Raw genomic sequence first — 21,942 nt, forward strand, 5'->3', positions numbered from 1 at the left:
CTGTTTGTCTGTTACCTCTCCTTAAACCACTTAGCGCCACTTGCACCATCCCACTAACCCGGAGTTAACCGGTTAAACCGTTAACCCAGTGTCCTATTGTACTGGTAGCCACGGTAACAGCTAGGGTTAGTGGGGTGGTGCAAGTGGCCCTTAATCGAATTTAATGAAATACTTGGAGATAATTTGAGTCCCGGAAAATGACATTATAAGTAGTAAAGTTTTCATCCATAAATCATCGTATTCGTAGACGAAGTTGCGGGCAGAAACTAGTTTCCCATATATATATTTAAACCGTTATTCACGGTACAACAATGTACCGAAACCTAACCTAGCCTAATCCATACAAGACTCTTAAAGTCCTAAACCTGTTTGTGGTTAAAAAACTGTGACGCTGTTGTTTCTGATTATGCCTACTGTGTTTATTATCTATTATATTGACATCGATAGATCGGCGTATAGCAGTACGAATTCGTCATATTTATCATAGGCACCAAAAATATATACTACTTACGTGTTAAGTCCTAAAACATAATCTATCATTTTATAGGTACATGAAGTAATTTCTAAAGTTATGCACACCTAGGCGTACAGTGCAAAATTATTTTCCATAATACTGTCACGGAAATGTGTCTTGCTATTTCAGTCAGTCTTGGTACAAAAAGTACTGAAGTATCATGATACTTTGTCACTTTGTCACTTTGTCACTTTTTCATGACACTTACGAACGTTTTCGACAAAATACGATGGAAAACCATTATGCACTGCATCTGTAAACTAAGTGACAAGATCATAATAATTATTTTAAATGAGTTACTCACGTAATCACTTTTCTGCAATAATACTACTTATAACTTAGAAAAAAGATATTAAATAAGCGCGGAATACTATAACATAAATAGAAAATGATATTAAATACGCGCGGTATTATTTCAAAATTGTGTCAACGACTTGTATAAATAACATGTCCGTGTCATAGATTTCAATAACCTTTTTTACGTCCAATCATTGTTTCACACTTAAATGAACTCTAGATAAGTGGCACGTCGCTTTGAGATGTAATCCCTTAAAAGCTTGACCGACTTTGTACTATTAGTACTATAGTGCTTAATCCGATAACGGTTCTGATAGGCAGTCAGTAAGCTAAATCATAGTCATCTATGACAAAGGCACATATGGCTTGGGTGATCATAGGGAAATGTATTGTTGTATTGCTAAATAGAATGCAATAAATTATATTTAATATTTAGATGTGTAAATACCTAGCAACGTAAGGTATTTGGCATCTCTTTTAGTTCCGTACTAAAGTAATAAATCGCCAAATATGACAACAATGTATTGCGCGAAAAGGTAAGAATAAGAATCCGCCACATCCCTTCACGAAATACTACGAACTACTCCACATGAAATAGTTATTTCCGACAAATAATAACGCTTTCATTTTTTTTTCGGAAAAAAATTAAAAATAACATTTACATTTTTTTTCCGAGATGGATTAGGATTCCGAGACATATCTAATCTTAAAGCCTTTGAAAGATGAAAAAGACTAAGCAACACTTGCACCATCCCACTAACCCGGGGTTAACCGGTTAAACTATTATACCCAGTGTCAAAATGTACTGGTAACCATGGTAACTCCGGGTTAGTGATTGGTGTAATTGGTCACCGGAATAGCCTCGAGGGGCCTATTTGAGACTTGGAGAAAAAATTAGAAACTCGGTAGGTATTAACAACTAAATATCGAATCCAGGGCTCAGAACCGGTTTTTTTAAATCCCTAAATAGCCCAATATTTTTAATTACTTTATGCTCTTTACGTAGGACTGAATCATGTATCTAAGTAACAACTTCGTATTATTAGATTGTCCTATTAAAAATTAAATAATAAACCTAAGAACAAAAAAGAACGTAATAATACCGGTATTTTTGTATGAAGAACAAACCGGTTCCGAGCCTTAGAATAGACACCGTGTTCTTTTCACTTATTTCCAAAAATAAAGTCATCCTCGACAAGAGCTTATTATAAGCTCGTAAAACTAAACATCAAATCTGGCCAAAGCTAAACTGTATCGTGTAAGCTATTAGAGTTATCCAAGTTATGTTGTTATGTGTAAAGTTAGTAGTTGTTGGTACATCGAGCGGATAACTTTGTGTTCATAGCGTAATCAACTATTACAAGCACTGCAGATAACTATTTAACACAGACAATGTAACACTTCCCACCTCTCTCCTCTACTAACCCTAATTTACCCTACTTAGCTAAACCTAGACTTGCCTAAAATACTTAAAATTCCAATAAGAAAATCTAAAATTTTAAATAATCTTTAAAATACCGCAAACCGTAATTACCTTTACTAATTATTATAAAATAATGCAAATAACCTGAATAAATTCTAATTAAATAAGTTAATATCTTGAATTGGATCAGTAGATTGGCCAAATGATCGTTTAGTGTTTATGTAGGACCCTTCGTCGTAACCGTTAATAGTAACCAAAATCCTTTTCGCATAGTAAGAAAGAGTTATGTATTATACGCCTATTAATCCTAATATTGTTAAATAATTATTAAACCGTGAATTATGTCAGAGTAATAAAAGTCAATAGTAAGTATGTCAAAATCAAATAAGTCTGTAGAATGTCATAGTTAAATTGTCAATAAATTATGTCATAGTCAAATTGTCAGTAAAGTATGTCAAAGTAAGTAAAGTCTGTCAAATGTCATAGTCAGTTGGTCAAAGTACAACTACTAATAAATGTCACAATATTTTGTTTTTGGGGTATAGATGTCGCCCCGCCTCCGCGACACCCGTGATCATCATCCAGTTGCAGGTCAGAATCCCCGCCCCAGTTCTGAAGGAACTATATTGTGGTCCAGAAGGGACATCTTTTAATAATGACAGGCCTATTCCATCATTCGACCATGTCATTATTTTGTGACATTTTTCGTCAACAATGAGAGGACATTCAAAGGGACAATTTAACATAACAAAATACTGGTAGTAGAGCAGCTGTATTTGATCCACTCAAATTCTCCAGAATACTGTAATTTTGTAGTATACGTATTTTAATATTCAATGAAATGATATTATCCAAACTTTAGCTGTAGACATTTTGAATCACACTTTCGGACCAAAATATTCTACGATCGTGCATCTGCCTTGATCTGAGCCCGGATAAATCACTCATTGAAATAAGGTTTTATGATAATATATGACCTTATATTTTTAAAGGTCAAGTGTGAAAATCACAGATAATCTGTAGAAAACAGAATGTAATCGTCATACAAACTGCTAAGGGACAGGCAAAACAAATATTTCTTTGTAAGCAAATTGATTCTACAATACTACATTATATTGTGGTTTTTAACTTTAGTTTTTCCCACAATATATTTCTACCAGTAGCGTTGCAAGGCCAAATATATATAGTCTTGTCATAAGTCAATATGTCAAGTTTGTCAATTAGTCATAAATAAATATATGTAATAAAATCCTAACAATCCCTAATCCCACACTACATCCTAGCTACCGCTATTTTGAATTTAACCAATAAACCCATAATTAAGAACAACAAATGCAATAAAAATAGCCATAAATATATCGAAAGGGAACCTAGCTACCTATTGTAAATATCTAATGGCTTTGGTATATTAAAACTATAAATCTAGATTAATCCTACAAAACCCTAGACCAAACAAATAAAAATCCTAACCTAACAGCTAATCTATCCAACTATTCTACCGATATATTTGAAAACTAGCATCCCGGGATGCACATTTAATTTACTCGCGTAATTACTCGATGTGCAATGAGTAATTTCTATGCTATAGCTAACTAAGACGAGTGGAGACACCTCGTTTTAGTCTAGACCCTATTCCTCGTGTGCTAGCCATACTTCCACACAGTGGATTGGGACAGCAGAAGTAAGGCCGGAAAGGGGTAATATAAAAGTGAATATATAAGTATATAGATACGGGATAATTGGACTAGAATCTGGCTTCTTTAAGAAGTCTAGATGACAACCCAAATCTTCCAGATCCTAGGGGGTGACCCTGTCTTAATAAATGCAGGAACTGCCAGGTCCCCACCTGGGTTTTATCAAAAACACCGCAAGTTAGTAATCTGCGCTGTAGTTGCCACCGTTAGGTTACCTGCACAACTTACTAACCCCCCAACACTATGTTGGATCGGAACTAGTTCTCTCTAACCCATAAGTATGAACGAAACAACTCACTAAACTAAATTAAAATTAATATATAGAGTATTCCAACCAAGTTCATTTCAGTGCTTAATATCACTAAAATAAACCAGGCCAAACACTACACATATTAAACACAATTAAAACACAAACTAATTAATTTTCACTGGAAACAACTCAAGACTTTACAATCTTTAAGACTCTATTGATTTATAACTTAAACTTCACTTAGTATGTTCTCACACACTAGCGCTTGTCTGAGCACAAATCAATAAATAATTAAAATTCACTAAAAATTACAAAACCACTATGAACAATACTAACTTTACAATATTAATAAGTCTATTGATTTATAATTTAAACTTTACTAGTACAATATTAAATACTAGCACTTGTCTGAACCACAAATCAATAAACAACACAAAAGGAATTAAACCCACTAAAATTAACACAATTTAAATGTACTTCTCTAAAATTATTCAAGTAAAACCCCACAACAAATTACACTATATTATGCTCCAATCCAAACTCTACCAGCATCATGAGAAACTAGCAAAGTCCAGGTCAGGACACAATATAGGCAACCTAGATAGACCTAGCTAGAGAACCGACGTCCGATGGTTTGCGGAAGGCCACGAAGAGTCATCTCGTAAGGGACTCTATCGATCCCTACCATAGATCCCGTCATCCCTGCTATTTCCCACTTCCTTGTACGTCATTGGTTTCCCCATAACCAATACTGAATTTCATAATTTCGTACAATCCTCTCACTAATTACACCTTATTTCCTAATTAAAATAAGGTCCAAATTGACCTACTTTTGGGTGTGGTTTAAACTATTTCTTTACGCCTATGGGATTGACACTTCAGTTTTTTATTCTAACCGCATTTGTTTTTCTATATGAGCACATATTGTAGAGCTCCGCCCTTTCTTAATTCTTTATTATATGGTTCAAATTTGCATAGAATATTTTAACCAAAACAAACATTATTCATTCATTTTTACGACGACGTGTGAAATACGAGTCTAAGCCCTTGAAACATAAGAAACCAAACTGATTTTTAACAGATTTTTAAACTACAATAGCTTTATGACATTGAAATAAAGTTCAAATTATTTTATGAATAGATATCTTAATATATTGGTTTACTATAAATTACTAGGCCCTCCAAACTTTGTTTCTAGAATTTCAGACGAAATGGCCCACTTGAGATATGAGAAGAAATATAAATACTTAAATTACCGTGGGACACAATATTGGAAATTTAACCGACTTAAAAATAGAACAATACTATGTTCACATATAATGTTAACATGGAAGGGAGCCTCTGACATGTTACAACAACAATAGTCAAACCGCTGATTATAAATATTCTAGGGATAATCTGAGAGACTTTGACTGTAGTCAGAAAATATTTAAAAACTTTTAATTTCTTTTAAAAGCTAAGAGTATATGCACTCGTTATATTAGTGACTACATTATCCGCATCATCGTGATATTAATGCAAAATTAATTTGGAAATGACGACGTTTCCCACTTGGATAAGTCTTTCAGAGTTCCCGCACCACGGTGGTAACTGCTAGGTGTTTGAAAAATATATATGGTTAAGTAATTATAAAAATAATTATATGGTTTGTAACTGCTAGGTATTTGAAAAATATTTGGATTTGGGTAAATAAATTATATACGTCGTCTGTATATGTACGTCATAATTTTCATAGAAGTTTGACGTTTAAAATAACACTTGCACTGTGTGTGCTATCAAAATCGTTGCAGACTTATCTTAGTCTAACTCTAATAGTCTGTCATAAAAAAATATAAAACAAACGATCATATTAAAATTTTAATAAAAAACATACAACACAAAAATGCATTAACAAGCGTGTTCAATCATTATCGCTTTACAATCGGTTGTTCACACTATGCGAAGATTGTGACGAAGAATTGTACCTAACTAATAGCCAGTAGTGGCCCAAGTTATTAAGCGATTAGCGAACTCGCCCGGCGAGTACTAGTACAAGTCGTCTTGCCCCACTGTCCACTTGATTGTGTGTGCCAATTCTTGCCAACGCGTTGGGGCCATTAAAACATAGATTTTATTCATTTTATAGCGCTTTGACATTTCAATTGAGCTATTATGTTCCGTGTAGCTTTCTGATAACAGGTGTTTTACAAGCTTTTAATTAAACGTTTTATGTAGGCACTTAAATTGTGTACAAGTTGTAAAATACTCTATTGTATGAGATAAGTTCATTTCGATATAAACTGCCCGATTTGAACTTTAAGATACGTCAATTAATAGATCTAGAAACGATATGGATTAGATGTGTCAGTGTCAAAAGTGACATTTTTGTTTGAAGCAACGTCACATTTGACACGGACATATCTAATCCATATCGTTTCTAGATCTATTGACTGATGTATCTTAAAGTTCGAATCGGGCCGAAAGTACGTATAACTCAGTTATGTTATTTATTCGGATAATATGGGCAAGGGATCGGGACTAGTACTAGTAGGTAATGCATTAAAGTGATGCAACGAATAGTAAGTAAAGTTTTACGATACAAATACCTTTTATTTTAAATTGATAGTTTCATTCGTTCTGAAAAATAAAAAGTTTTTCTTTTATAAATATATATATATATATATTTAATAAATAATTAATTAACTAACTACAGTAAGAAATGACACGGTAATTTTATAAAAAAAATAGCATTTTCGCATTTTTGAAGTTTTTACCTTTGAAGGAATTGATCAAGCTGTAATATGGTAAAAAATAGGGTATTCTCCTATTAGTCAAACCAGTTCCATTTTTAGGACTGTCAAAACGATTGGCTAATATGGAATTTATATGAAACATTACACAATGACGTCACGGTCAACTCAGCTACTTTTTAGGGTTCCGTACCCAAAGGGTAAAACGGGACCCTATTACTAAGACTCCGCTGTCCGTCCGTCCGTCCGTCTGTCACCAGGCTGTATCTCACGAACCGTGATAGCTAGACAGTTGAAATTTTCACAGATGATGTATTTCTGTTGCCGCTATAACAACAAATACTAAAAAGTACGGAACCCTCGGTGGGCGAGTGCGACTCGCACTTGTCCGGTTTTTTTTATATTCCTACCCAATTTATTAAATAGAACTTGTGTTTAAAAATAACTGCTATCTATGTTTTTAATAATTATCTGGTGCTTTTTTTTCATGCATGGTGTGAAAGAATTGATTTTAAATACAGTCAAATACCCTATTAAGTTTTAACACGCCATTTACGGTTATATTGGTAGGCAGAAAGTGTAAAAGGTAGTTAGAGGTTAAGTTACACTTTAATCTACCAGTTAATCGGTTCAGGCTCGCCTCGACTAAGCAGGAAGTCGGTTCGAGACCGGTTCAGGTATTTCACGAAATTAGTGCATTTACACGAAATGCATACTTTTATGACATTCCAGTGGCTTAATAAAAGACATTCGCGAATTGTTGTAAGAAATGAACGATTCAATATTATCGTTTTTTTTACACAATGGACGCAAAGACCTTGAGTGTTATAATGTTGCTGAAGACACTTTAGGATGACTCACACTAGACCGGACTGGGGCCGGGCCGGTGCGTCCGGCGCTTCGTTTTCTATGGAAAGCACCACGTGATCACCGACCAGCCGTCATAGAAAATGACATGTCGGACGCCCCGGCCTGGGCACGGCCCGGTCTAGCGTGAGTTATCCTTTACACTTCTCTGGGCAAAGTGGAAGGGGGAAAAGACAGAAAAACAGCTGGTAATAAAATTTACCAAATACTTACTCATCCTTTTATTGGAGTTCTAGAACAAGCATAAGAAAAATACAGCATGATTATCTCTAGTCTTACAAGCGACTCTTGCCAAACTATAGTAAAGTATAGTAGTTCATAGACAACTTGAAACCGCTCGCTCTATGGCCTAACCATAGATCGGGAGCATCGACCGCTGCAGCGGCACATCCGGTCTATGTAACCTGCGCACTCGAATCTTTGTACTACATCCGGTTCATTCGTGATTTATAGTTGCGGTTCCGTTTCCTTTGCTTTATGTTTTTTAGTCTATTGACAGATTTTTGGAGAATTTATGTAGTTTGAGTTACTTAATGTTATTTATGAAATGTCATCTTTTGTGGGAAAATCAAGTTAGGTATTTTTTTGGCAGAGACTTTTCACAGAATTTTAAGCTTGTAAAGTATTTAACCTGAAAAATTGATAAATATCCGTATTGACTTGATTAGGCCCTAGGCCACATAATTAATTTGCTCATTTGTATTTTCCATTTTCGAAAGTTAAGAAAATTGAAACTGTGAAACCACTTTTGTCATACTTTATGTGCGGAGTCTTTTCCAAATAATCTGAATGATATTTGACGGATTGTGCTACTTATCAGTATCACATGGTACGAGCAATCATTATGATATTGACATTAAACTGTCAGCTTTAAATGCTAATGCTGACGCCACGAGAGCTTTTGTGACGAACCGGGATCTCGTGACGATCGTGACGCGACAAAGGGCATGGAAGAAAGGTTTATTTATCACGATCAGAAACAAGCCATGCACTTGCATGACGGTAAGTATATAGCTTCCATAACCTATGAGCGCTTGCAACTAACTTCAAAGACGTACTGTCAGCAAAACAACCGTATTAGACTATGCATCAAAAGTAGGTACGTATCTAGCTTTACAAAGAGAGATAACTATGTCTACTTTATAAAGAACAATTAAACAATTGCAGATAATTTTGAACGCGAACTGTCGAGATATAACCCTACTAGCTTTTGCCCGCGACTTCGTCTGCGTGGAGTTAGTAATTTGGGTAGCTTATTTTTATCCAATCTGCTTTTTATCGATTCCCCATACAAACTTCCACCCCCCTTTTCACCCCCTTATAGGGAGATTTCTGTGATAAAAACTACCCTATGTCCTTTCTCGGGACTCAAACTATCTCCATACCAAATTTAAACTAAATCGGTTCAGCGGTGAAGAGGTAACAGACAGACAGACACACTTTCGCATTTATAATATTAGTATAGATTTGGAAAAGTATTCGAGTTTGGAAGATACTTACTTTAAAAAAAAAACCAGAAAAATCAATCTATCAATTTATCTTCAAGAAAAGAGCTCATATCATCATCATAAAGAGCATCTCAACGTAGGCAGGTATTTGCAATCCCTCTGATGTTGCAGGAGTCCATGGACGACGGCAAATGCGTACCATCAGGGGATTTATTCGCTTTATTGCCTCCTATGTCATAAAAAACCGGACAAGTGCGAGTCGGACTCGCCCACCGAGGGTTCCGTACTTTTTAGTATGTGTTATAGCGGTAACAGAAATACATCATTTAAAAAATATCATATTCTCTAAATTTCAACTGTCTAGCTATCACGGTTCATGAGATACAGCCTGGCGACAGACAGACAGACGGACAGACAGACAGATAGACAGAGGGACAGACAGACGGACGGACAGACGGACATACAGACGGACAGACAGACGGACAGACGAACGGACAAGAGGTCCCGTATTTACCCTTTGAGTATGGAACCCTAAAAAAGTACTAGGTAGGCACCTAGTTAGTTATTATTTACGGCTAAGAGATTTTATGAAGTAAAGATCATTTATTATCCGTCGTATGAAGTGTCCGCTTCGACGACCTTTCAAATAACCTTTGACCGGCGTGCGGCGATTTTTCACAAAAGCCAATATTTTCTCGGAAAAAATACCCTCCAGCACATGTCAAAGGGGAAAAATATATTTGAAAGGTCACTAGTATTACAGATTGCTTTGAACTTCATTAATAAAACATATCGTTTTCATTGCCTAGCGATGATACCATATTACCCAGATACCTACATACCTACTTAAACTGAAACGTCGTTATGGAACTATAATAAAAAAAAACATTTGTAACTAAAATCGTTAAGTGGCTTTTATTTCAATAAAAATATTGGATCACCTCGGACGCATGCACTACCAAACAAAAAGAATAGTAAAAATCAATTCATAATGGCGGAGTAATCACGTAATTAAATTAAATATACATTAATATAAGTACAGTCGAATTGAGAACCTCCTCGATTTTGTAAAGTCAAAGAGTGACCGACGCTGGATTTACTTAAGTCGGCATCTTTGGCATTCGTGACGCTATATATGCTAAAATAACTTGAATTGTTCCATAGTATATTATACAGGGTGATCACGAATAGCCTAACAAACTTTAAGCAAAGGTTACGTAAGTTATTTTCATAGAAATTTACTCTACATCGCACATATCTATACAAAGTGGGCGACAACCCGACAATCATTATCCAAAGGTTTTACATGTCATATTTGCAACGCAAATTATTCTCTGTAACACGGTTTTTTTCACAAAAATCAAGCAACAAAAAGCCCCGTAATTCAATATCGTTCGTCAGGAATCGAATTATTGTTTTAATACTTTTAATTGTACGTATTGTCGGAAAATTTCCGCTCAAGAGATTCCAATTTCGCTGCGCGCTTCAGTGGGAGTCCCCTCCATTGACTGGGAAACAATATTCCTATGTGACTTGTAGCACAGTACCCTTTGTGCTACAGTAAGCGTATTACTACACTATAGGTTCCTGCTAAAAAAACTAGCAGGAGACAGCGGTCTTTCCAATTTTGCTGCGCGCTTCAGTGTGATAGGTCCCCTCCACCGACTGAAAAACAATATTGCTATATGACTTGTGGTGGTGGCACAGTAACCACTGTATAATTAGTTTAATATAAACACTAATATATAGAAAACTTCCTATTCGTTTTTTTCATATTCACGGCCAAATAATGTTTCCAAATTCGCCGCTGTATGCTTTAGACTCTTTATCCTCCTTCGCGCGGTGAAGAAGAGATGGCGCTCTTACTTCCACAACCTGCTGAATAACCAGCACAAAGAGGTGCAACCTCCAGATCTCCCTCCGAATCAAGAACTAGTGCCACCGATAACGCCGGAGGAAGTCGAGGCGGCTCTTCGCCGCATGAAGAATCGGAAAGCTGTCGGAGCCGACGGAATCGCTATAGAGGCGTGGAAGTCGATGGGCTCTCAGGGTGTGAGCATACTCACGGATATTTATAACCGCATACTTCTCACCGGGAAGATACCCAACCAGTGGAGGCTGAGTATCATTACTCCAGTATTCAAAGGTAAGGGCTCGGTGCGGGAGTGTAGCAAGTATCGCGGTATAAAGGTTATGTCTCACACCATGAAGCTCTTTGAGCTCATAATCGATGCTCGGCTCCGACAGGAGTGTACAGTCTCGGAGTGTCAATATGGGTTTCGGCCAGGGTGCGGAACGATGGACCCTGTATTTGCTCTGAGGACCCTCATGGAGGGATACAGAGCAAAGAACACGCCTCTACATTTCCTGTTTCTAGACATGGAAAAGGCCTTTGACTGTGTCCCTCGTGAGATGATCTGGTGGACGCTGCGGTCCAAGACTGTACCTGAGGCCTATATTGACACTATCCGGGACATGTACCGCGATTCCGATTTAATAGTCAGGACCGCTGTTGGTGACACCAACCCCTTCTCTGTCACCGTTGGAGTACATCAGGGCTCTGTGCTCAGCCCGTTTCTGTTTAGCGTGATATTAGACGCCCTGTCAGCCAGCATCCGAGACTACCATGAGCAGCCACCGTGGCAATTCATGTATGCTGATGATATCGCGCTGACAGACTCTGATAAGGGCCGACTTGTCCAGCGTGTGAACAGATGGAGGGGGTCGCTGGAGAACGGCGGTCTTAAACTAAATGTGGCGAAGACAGAGTACATGGCCTGCAATAGTACAGATCCTCTACCCGTCCGCATAGGCGTGGACATGGTCAAGCGCACGGATCAAGTTAAGTACCTAGGATCTGTACTTAGCACTACCGGGGACATCGACAGCGACCTCAAAGCCCGAATATCCGCTGCTTGGGTCAAATGGCGGGAGATGACTGGGGTTATTTGTGACCCCAAACTGCCGATTAAATTGAAGGGACAGGTCTATAAGACCATCATTAGACCTGCCCTTCTGTACGGCAGCGAGACTTGGCCTTTACTAGAGCGGCACAAGCAGGAACTGCGTGTCACGGAAATGAAGATGCTACGGTGGATGTGCGAGGATAGCGTCCGAAACGCCCACATTCGGGGTAGTCTTGGCGTCCGTGACATCGCAGACAAACTGCAAGAGTGCCGCCTTCGTTGGTATGGCCACGTCTCGCGCAGACCGGCAAGTTACGTGGGTAACAAATGCCTGGCCATGCCGCCTCCTCCCGGTACGGGAAGAAGAGGCCGGCCCAAGAAGCGATGGCTTGATATCGTTAAGGAGGACATGCGTGCCAACGGACTCACCACCAGGGACGCCGAAGATCGGGCAAAGTGGACACGAAGGAGTCGGAAGGCGGACCCCGGGTCCTCGCGCCCCGCGCGGGGGCACAGCCGGGATTGACGCCAGCATGATGATGATGCTTTAGACTCTTTAGAGGGATGGATTTAGATTATTTGAAACATCACAGGATAATCTTAAAACTTTGTTTGTTTCCAATATTATTTATTTAATTATTTAAACTTTATTGCACAAAATACTAATAAAATTAAACACTTTAAAAAGAGTACGGGAGCTCAATAAGTTTAGAAATCTCCTATAAATGGCATGACAGATACGTAACACACAATTTTCAGGGTTCTTCTAATCTGAACTTGTAACAAAATATTCCAAGGTAAATAAAAAAAAAAAAAATATACGCGTCGACTTGAGAACCTCCTCCGTTTTTTTTTCGTCGGTTGAAAAAGGAAATAAAATGTCGTTTTAATAAGAAGAATAGATTTTTTGCGAACTCAAAAATGGCTTAACCGATCATGTACAAAATAATTTTCATTGATAGCCTTTATTAAAGTTTTATTGTCACGATTTTATTTCATTATGTGGTACCCACCTTTCTTTCTTTCCTAGTTTCTTTGTTGTCTACGGAACCCTAAAAATAAATTTAAACATTTGCGGCTACTGTTTTAAATCTATACAGTTCATTTCAGCAAAAAATTCAATGGATTGTCATCGCGACGAGTCTATTTGTTGTTTTTGGCGGCACTAACGCTTTATTTATACTCGTAGTTGTTGCAATAAAATATTTTTGCTTTTGAACGCCATGGACCGTAGACCGCTCGCTGCACAATTTAGCCCAAATTGCGTGAGTTGTGCATGCACAATGAATTGTAAATCTGTGAATGGGAATACGGGGTATTTTACAATATTTTTTGCATAGATTTTACATTTTACACGATGAAATGATTAAATGACCACAATGAAGGCAACATATAGGTATGTGTGTCGATTAACTTCAAACTCGGGTAAATTCATTCGACCCTCTCAGCAAATATCTACCCTATTACCTTTTCATAATACCAAAATCGTATAATCTGACAGATGGATTTACCCGAGTTTGAAGGTAAGCGACTCATTTGAGGTTGTGTCAAACTCAATATTTCTCTATGGGTATGCATAACAATATTAACAATGGGCCTAAATGTCACGCTCAAAAGGCTCATGGCCGTGGCAGAAAGCCGGGACAACGCCAGGATATTTTAAAATTTGTTTAGGTGAAAAAAAATAGTTTTTAGGAAACATTTTATCTTCAGGTATCTATGCAATGCGATAGTCTTAATGTGTTACTTATAAGAACTAAGTACAGTCGCCATCAGATATATCGGAGCGGCCAAGGTGCTCACAAATATCGGAACACGCCTCTATTATCAGGGCGTTAGAGCGCATGTTCAGATATTGTGAACACCTTGGCCGCTCCGATATATCTGATGGCGACTGTACCTTTAAGGCTGGGTCTGTTGAAACCTATTAGTAGTTAATCAGCCGTGAGTGTAGGTCACACATGCAGGCCAGCTTTCTAGACCTAGGCTAGACTTTCACCCGCGTACTATCTGCTGGTAATTATGGGATAGGTTGTGGAGTTTCCGATTTTACTTTAGATATGGGAAAGAGAAAGCAATCGTTAGGGACAAGTAAAGGGAGAGGGAAAACAGATGCTCATAGTCGTTTCTGTTCAACAATTAATATATAGTTTGTCAAAGGACTGTCTCATTTCAATCATAGACAGAGATAATCATACTATCTTTGTCTTACAGTGTACATGCACCCAAAAGAAAAGGATGAGTATAGTATTCCTGGTTTGACTGAGTGACAAATTGGTTTGACCAACTATACCTTAACGGCCTCCTAGCCTAGTCGGTAGTGACCCTGCCTACGAAGCAGGTCCCGGGTTCGAATCCTGGTAATGGCATTTATTTGTGTGTTCATCACAAATATTTGTTCCTGAGTTATTAATGTTTTCTATGTATATAAGCATTTGTATATATGTGTATATTATATATATCGTCGTCTAGCACCAACAACACAAGCCTTGAGCGTACTGTGGGACTAAAACGATATGTGTAATATTGTCCTATAATATTTATTTATTATTATTAATAAATATAAGTTGTTTTGGCTTAGGGCCGGTACAGACATTGCCATATTCCGGACCTCCTTTCTATCGATTGTAAAAACCAGCTAAAATATAACTCAATGCTTACAAATGATCCGGAAATCAAATCCACGGAAACGTAGCGAAAATACCCGACAAATTCGATAACGGGACCCTAAAACAGATAATTGAATGAAATATCGTTCCAGACGAAACAAAAATAAAATCGCGAATAAATATTGTGCAGTCAGTAGATTTTGTCACAGTACATTATTAAAAACAGTAGGTAAGTAATTTTGCCTTAACCTGTGTAGTGGTATTTAGTTAACAATTGTAAACCAAAAATCTAAATTTATATGTTATTCGTTAGTTTACCTATGCTTTTAGTTATGTTACTTTTTGTGAAAAACATGACCATTTTGATATGCTTTGGTTAACCACTGAGTTATTGGCATTTTTCCCAGTTTTTGCCAGACTTTTGCATGTAAATACCGTTATAAATACGAAGCAAGTGCCAATAATTAGGGGTGTTGGCTGGCACGCTTTATTGCAGTAGTTTCAAATTATACACATTAAAATAACATACAGAGTGAATAGTTATAAGTATCCAGATAATTTATTCTTATAATTAAATATTAAATACAGGATGTTTCTGAAAAAGAGTTTTTAATGGAAATACGAGTAAAACAACGCTAAAATTTATCTAGGTACTTTCGAAACACTTTTACACCTCTGAAGAATTTTAGATTTTTTGGTATTTGTCTGTTCGTTTTTTGTTTTAATTAAAGAACTTATGTTTTGTATAATTAGACATTCAGGGACTGTTTTTATCCTTAAGTAATAATAATATTTCATTGAATTAATATTTGTAATTGTATTTTTTAACTGTCGATTTATTTTCATTGCTTGTAAAACACATTAATTGACGTATAATAGTGCCCTTTTGGCCTATTTTGTTGCTTGGCGTTTGTGTATGAAACACTTCGTATAAGTACCTAAATGACATAACATTGTAGGTTCCACTTATTTTTATAATTTACTGTTTGTAATCATTTTATTGCGCATTTACCAGTAATTAGCTATTAACCAGGTGAAATTAAACAGAATTACCGATAAACGATTTATTTTTGTCGCAAAGTTTTGTAGCACTTCATGAGGCCACGAAAACAGAGATTTATTACTTTTGACTGATTTTAGTACCTACTTGCCGCTTTTATGTTTATGGTGGTTAGCAACTCAATTGCATTTGGTAGCTCTAGTTACCATCTAACACCCATATTACGTAGGCAATAAAGTTCAAAATTGAACCGTTAAGATGAGATAGACTCTAGGAAAATATTAGTTTTTTAGCTGATTTGTATAGTCGCCATCAGATATATCGGAGCAGCCTAGGCGCTCACAAATATCTGAACTTTTATACCACACAAGACTACATGAGTGATAAAACAACGTGGGATTAATTGTGACTCGAAATGGATAATTCAATGTATGTACTTCTTTGTTATGTTTTATTGACATTTAGATTTTATTCTAGAAACATTCTAGACTAGTATTTTTTATACAATTTTTTATGTTTGACGATCTTTTTGTGAAATTCTTAGTATTAAATTTGATCTGTATAATAATCCAATATTACGATGGAATAATATTAACTTCAATAAATTGCTCTGATAATTAGCATAAGATAATATAATTATTATTATGTAAAACGTTCATAAGTGCTTGTTACTAGGCCTACATGAATAAAGTATTTTTGACTTTGACTTGACTTTGACTTGAACGTGGCTCTATTGTCAAGGTGTTAGAGTGCGTGTTCAGATATTTTTGAGCAGCTCAAACGCGCCGATATATCTGATGGCGACTGTATAGTTTAAAAAAAGTTACGAGTGACCATACGTCTGAAACTAGAAAATCTGAAACTATTAAGATGAATTTCGAGAAAAACGTTTTAAGTAGTAGATCCGCATTAAATAAGGTAAATACATATATGTTCTAGCTATTGGAAATGGACAGGGCGTAACAAAATATATACACAGCTGCACAGGTACATACATGAACAGAATAGGTATCCTACCTGGCCGCGTAGCCAACATGCCAATCGCTTACGCTCAGTAGCGATCGAAACGCAACGGTCACTGTCACACTAACATGGAAGAGTGATAGAGAGACTCAAAGCGTTTCGTTGTCGAAGCAATAGCGATTGTAACCTTGGCTAGGCCGGCTGGTTACTAAGTAGGTTATTTTCCTTGTGCTTCCCACATTTTACAATTCTCCAGAGGGTGACCCCAAATTAGTACAAAACAAAGAAGGTATTTAGGGATAAGTGCGGAGTCTCGATTAGTTAGGATTATAAGGAAATGCTGAAGCACGCCCGGCTGGTGGCCAGGGACGAGACTCCGCATAAATTACTTAAAACTAAGGAGAAACCCATTTATTTGAGTCACCAAAATTTTGTCGGTTATGAATTCATGAAAATAGCGAATTCAGGTGAAAATCGAGTGTCGGCGTTTTCGAATTTTAGTTATTCGATCTTTTTCCGACATGATCCTGACCTGCCAGTGTTAAAAGTGATATTTCTTCACGTCACTTTTGACACTGACAGATCAGTATCATATCGGAAACAGATCGATAAGTAAAATCGAATAGGTACGCCTGTATATGTCGCGTTTTTCGGTCCGTGTACTACTTTTTATGATATCAGAGGCAAACGAGCAGACGAATCGGCTGATGTTAAACAATTATCATAGCCCATGGACACCTGCTATAGGTACCTGCATTACCAGAGGGGTTGCAAGTGCTATGTCGGCTGGACGCTCTTCTTGAACCAATGATGGCGTGTCGTGGGGCGTGAATTATTTTAATTGAGAGAAAATGTGTGTTGTTCACATGTTGTTCATGTAATCTTTGTTTAGGGATATACAGGGCAGTCTTAAACTATGCTGGGGCCCTTGGGCACATAAGAATTTGGGGCCCTTTTGGAAAGTATAGAAAGCGAATTAAACTAACATTTTTCTACTATGATCTTCTATTTCATAGATTTATAAGGCATAGATTCCTAGTTCGTACACCCCCAGTGAAGCCATTTCAAGTGCGACGTCACGTCACACTCGCATCATCGTATTCGAACGGCCCTCGCAGTACTCAAAGTCAAATCGGTGTGTGTACACCTCCCGTTTAAAAATCAAAAACTACAGGAAAGATGGTTGTTTGTACAGTGAATGGGTGTCACAACACATCATATAATAAATACAAACCGCTTAATATTACATTTCACGCGTAAGTATCGAGTTTAATGTGATATTTTTACATAATCGTAAATACAAAAATCCAAATTTTCGTCAGCCGCCATTTCTTCTAAATGTTGCCAGTGTAGTGAATATTTTTTCCTCCAAATGGGACATGACGTCTACATTCTAAAATAAATACGCTCCATTAAATTTCATTGTATAATTATAGAAAATTATAATTAAGTTAATTATTTAGGTAAGTATTTACTTTTTTCTTATTTTTATTTTGTGTCATGTTCGTTTCAGTTTTCTGACTGATCTACTTCTGTCTGCGAGATGGAAGGAAAAAAATAGACTAAATCGGAATGACGCAATATGGAAACATTGGAAACGGACTAAACACAGTCGAATATGCTCTGTCCTATTTAAATTTATTCTTATTATTTTATGCACATTTGTTAAATAAATAAAAATAGTAAAAACTTATCAGCTATTTATTTAATCCTTATTTCACAAAGTACAGAAATGCAACAAATCCCAAAATAAACAAAAAGCTTTTGCTACAAAATCGAATCTACACACTTCCAAATTATTAATAACCAAGTGTGATGTTGTTAAAATTCCCCTACTTTGAGAGAAGTAAATGAATACTGGCAACATATTTTGTATATATGTGTGTGTTTGCTGAGCGTAAAACACGAGCGTTCCACGCACACATCGATCGTGTTTCGGCTTCACTTTTGGCAGGTTAGCCGTATGGAGACTATCCGTCTATGCGTTATTAGTTTAAGTTCTATTTATTATGAGTAATCAAATATACTGTTACTGTCTGTCCTTCGGGGCCCCCTGAGGATGGGGGCCCTGGGCACGGGCCCCGTGTGCCCTTATGGTAAAGACGGTACCTACTGGGAATATACATTATTCTACACGACAAATTACTCCGTGGTTTATTATGCGTTGCGTCGCTTAGTCACTTTCATTTGACATGTGGGAGACAGAAAAGAGATGCAAATAGTGCAACTCAATAACAAGCCACCAAGTGAATTCTAGCTGTTACAGGTTGGAATTGACTATGGTTGCTATGGGTCTCCTCATGGCTTATTACGGACTACGGACTATTTTTATTTATTTATGTTGCAACTTATTATTGTACCTATTAAAAATATTTCCCATGCAGTAGCTAAACGCAGCCGTCGGGCTCGGCTAGTATTCGGAGGCTTTTTCTAAAGCTCCAATAGCAGCGCTCCACATATTTTGTATCGCGGCCAATCAGAGGCACCTATATTGAAAAACCAACTGTTCAAATTATGCAAAATCACTCTCTCATCAGCCTCCATGTAATTACCACCACTTCTGCACTTAACCGTTTAGTCAAGAAACCCTTGTAAACCAGTACTTTTTGGAAGATTATATCAGTTCACTAAGAATTGAAGCTTTTTATTATGAGACATCGAGATCCTGACCTGCACGGCGGCTACAATTTATTTATTGATAATAACGGTACAGCTATCATAACAGATTGCGATAGTGTTGCAAAAAGTAATCTAGATACATTATTTATAAAACTATTTCTAAATACGCTCCCGCAACCTCTCCGCTCCCCGCTCGTTAACTGGCTCCAAATAATTTATAGTCAGCGCAGTATTCCCAAATTGGGACCAATGAGGGTGAAATTAAAACTTACGCCCTCATATAATTTACAACTTGCCGTATGGAATATATGACTTCATAAATCGACCTTTCTTATAGCCCGTAAATTTTGGCATTGTTGTATATTGTACTTTGTGTTAGGAGTATGCTTTTTAGTACCTATATTTACCAATACTTTGTGTACAGAGTATAATACATAAACAAATACTTAAATATTTATGATAGGACAATCTCAAACAAATCTTGTGTTTGAGATTGTCCTATCATATAGATATATACAATTAATACATACAAATACTTATATACTTACATAGGAAATATCCATAACTCCGGAACAAATATTTGGTAAACACACAAACTTTACCGGGATTTTATCCCGGCGCCTCCTGCGTCGTAGGACTCGTAGGCAGGGTCACTATCGACTAGGCTAGGAGGCCGACGAGGCCGTTAAATTAGGCGGTAAATATCGTGACTTCAGTCCTTGATGTCTTTAAAAATAACTTTCATGTTCGTTTGCTGTCCGAATAAAAATAAAATATCCATTGTAGGTGTTTTGCATAAAAAGGGCGGTTAAATTGTGTACCATCTGTTAATTGGTAGTCTGTAGGTGAAAATTATTAAATTTGTGAAATTGAGTACTAACCTCTTATCAAGATAACATCTTTAAACCAACGGCAAAAGCAGCCGTTATTGCACGGCTTGATTACAAATTTAAATTAACATTTTATTGCGTTTTTATGATTTTTAATTAGCAAGCACTTGCTGGGTATTTACGATGTGTTAGTTTACTTTGAATAAATTAATAGGTTTTGCAATTAGGAATTGTTTTACGAAAATACAAAGAAAAATAAGGTCAAGATTTTAAATTAATAAAAAGTCATATAAATGAAATATAGATAATAATAATTATGGAGTAGATATAATCCAGGTTATACAGGGTGGCTAAAAAATAACTGCATTCCCGGTATCAGGGAGGTTTTGGGATTATACTGAGCAACTTTTACTATGGGACCAACCCCGAAATCGCGAAAAAAATTTATCCTCCCATAGAAAATGGACCAGCCAAAGTGTATGAAACAGCCAAATTTTTTTTGCGATTTCGGGTTTGGTCCCATAGTAAAAGTTGCTCAGTATAATCCTAAAACCTCCCTGGCAACGGGAATGCAGTTATTTTTTAGCCCCCCTGTATACTATTATTCCGTAAAAAACGGAAAAAAGGTAATTATTAATAACCTATTAAAGAAGTTTGACGTTTAAAATGACACATGCACTGCGTGGGCTATCAAATCCGCTGCAGACTTTTCTTGGTCTGACTCTAAGCAGGCCCCGCGGACGGCCAAAGATGCGGGGACGCTGAAATATTTCCCGCAACTGATGGGTTAAAAATGATACACTTGTTAAACAAATGTTACTTACTACATGGACCTGAAGCGGCATTTGGACTTTTTAAAATCAGATCTTGATTTGATATTGGGCACTCAGTGCATCTCGTTCGCAGTGGTATACCTACGAGTGCAAGTTGACAGGTTGACAATAATGTCTAATTATGATCAGATTTTAACCGTTCAAAAGTTTAAATGACGCTCCCAGGTGTTAATCCTAGGCAGAATTATATTGCAAAACGCATAACTAGCAATTACTGTTCTTCCTCAAAATTTATTAGCGTGCTATAACTACAATATTTTACATTCCCCCACCGCTACTCAAATACCAGTCTTAACACAAAGGCGGTAAGGTACACAAACGAATGACTGTCATTAACCTTTCAAATATTTATGATTGTTCAAATAGCAGACTTATTAGTCATTTGCAGTTGGTATTTAACCTATAGTGCTGAAAAAAATGTAGGTTAATGTTAACGTTTAATCCCTCGTTAAACATGTTGACTGCCTTTGTCCATTTTAGAGACAAATATATTACACAGACTGCAGTTTCAATGTAAACTTGCGTCTTAAGTCACATTAATAAGCGCTCTTGTAATTTACTGAAACTTACACACTTTGTTGCTGAATAATCTGTATATAGACAGTGGGGAGACACTCCTCACTTCGGGCAAACTCGGCTCCGTTCGGCTCAGCATTGCTCCGAGCAATTATTAGGGTTGGCACCACTTATCTTCCTTTTGCGTGCACGACCACAGATAAGATAATGACTTGAATTTTGACAACCCTAAATAGCCGAAAGGGATAGTGCCATACATTACAAAGGGATAACATGATTCGTCCCCGAATCGCTGTCAAACTTCGGTTTTGTAGGAAGTGTATATGCATACTATTATTTATTCTGTGGTTTAGAGTCGTATGTTTTGACACATAAGGTTCAAAGCCAGTTAGAGTTAGACCAAGAAAAGTCTGCAGCGATTTTGATAGCCCACGCAGTGCAAGT

The 21,942-nt window shown here is 36.9% G+C and overlaps 1 protein-coding gene across 1 annotated transcript in view; it reads right to left on the reverse strand.

Moving 5' to 3' along the window:
• Positions 1-21,942, reverse strand: part of LOC134791325 (uncharacterized) — a 38,583-nt gene that overhangs the window by 15,781 nt on the left and 860 nt on the right. The gene's annotated exons all lie outside the window — the stretch shown is intronic.

Source organism: Cydia splendana, chromosome 6 (genome assembly GCF_910591565.1).
Source record: "Cydia splendana chromosome 6, ilCydSple1.2, whole genome shotgun sequence".
Classification (NCBI taxonomy): Eukaryota; Metazoa; Arthropoda; class Insecta; order Lepidoptera; family Tortricidae; genus Cydia; species Cydia splendana.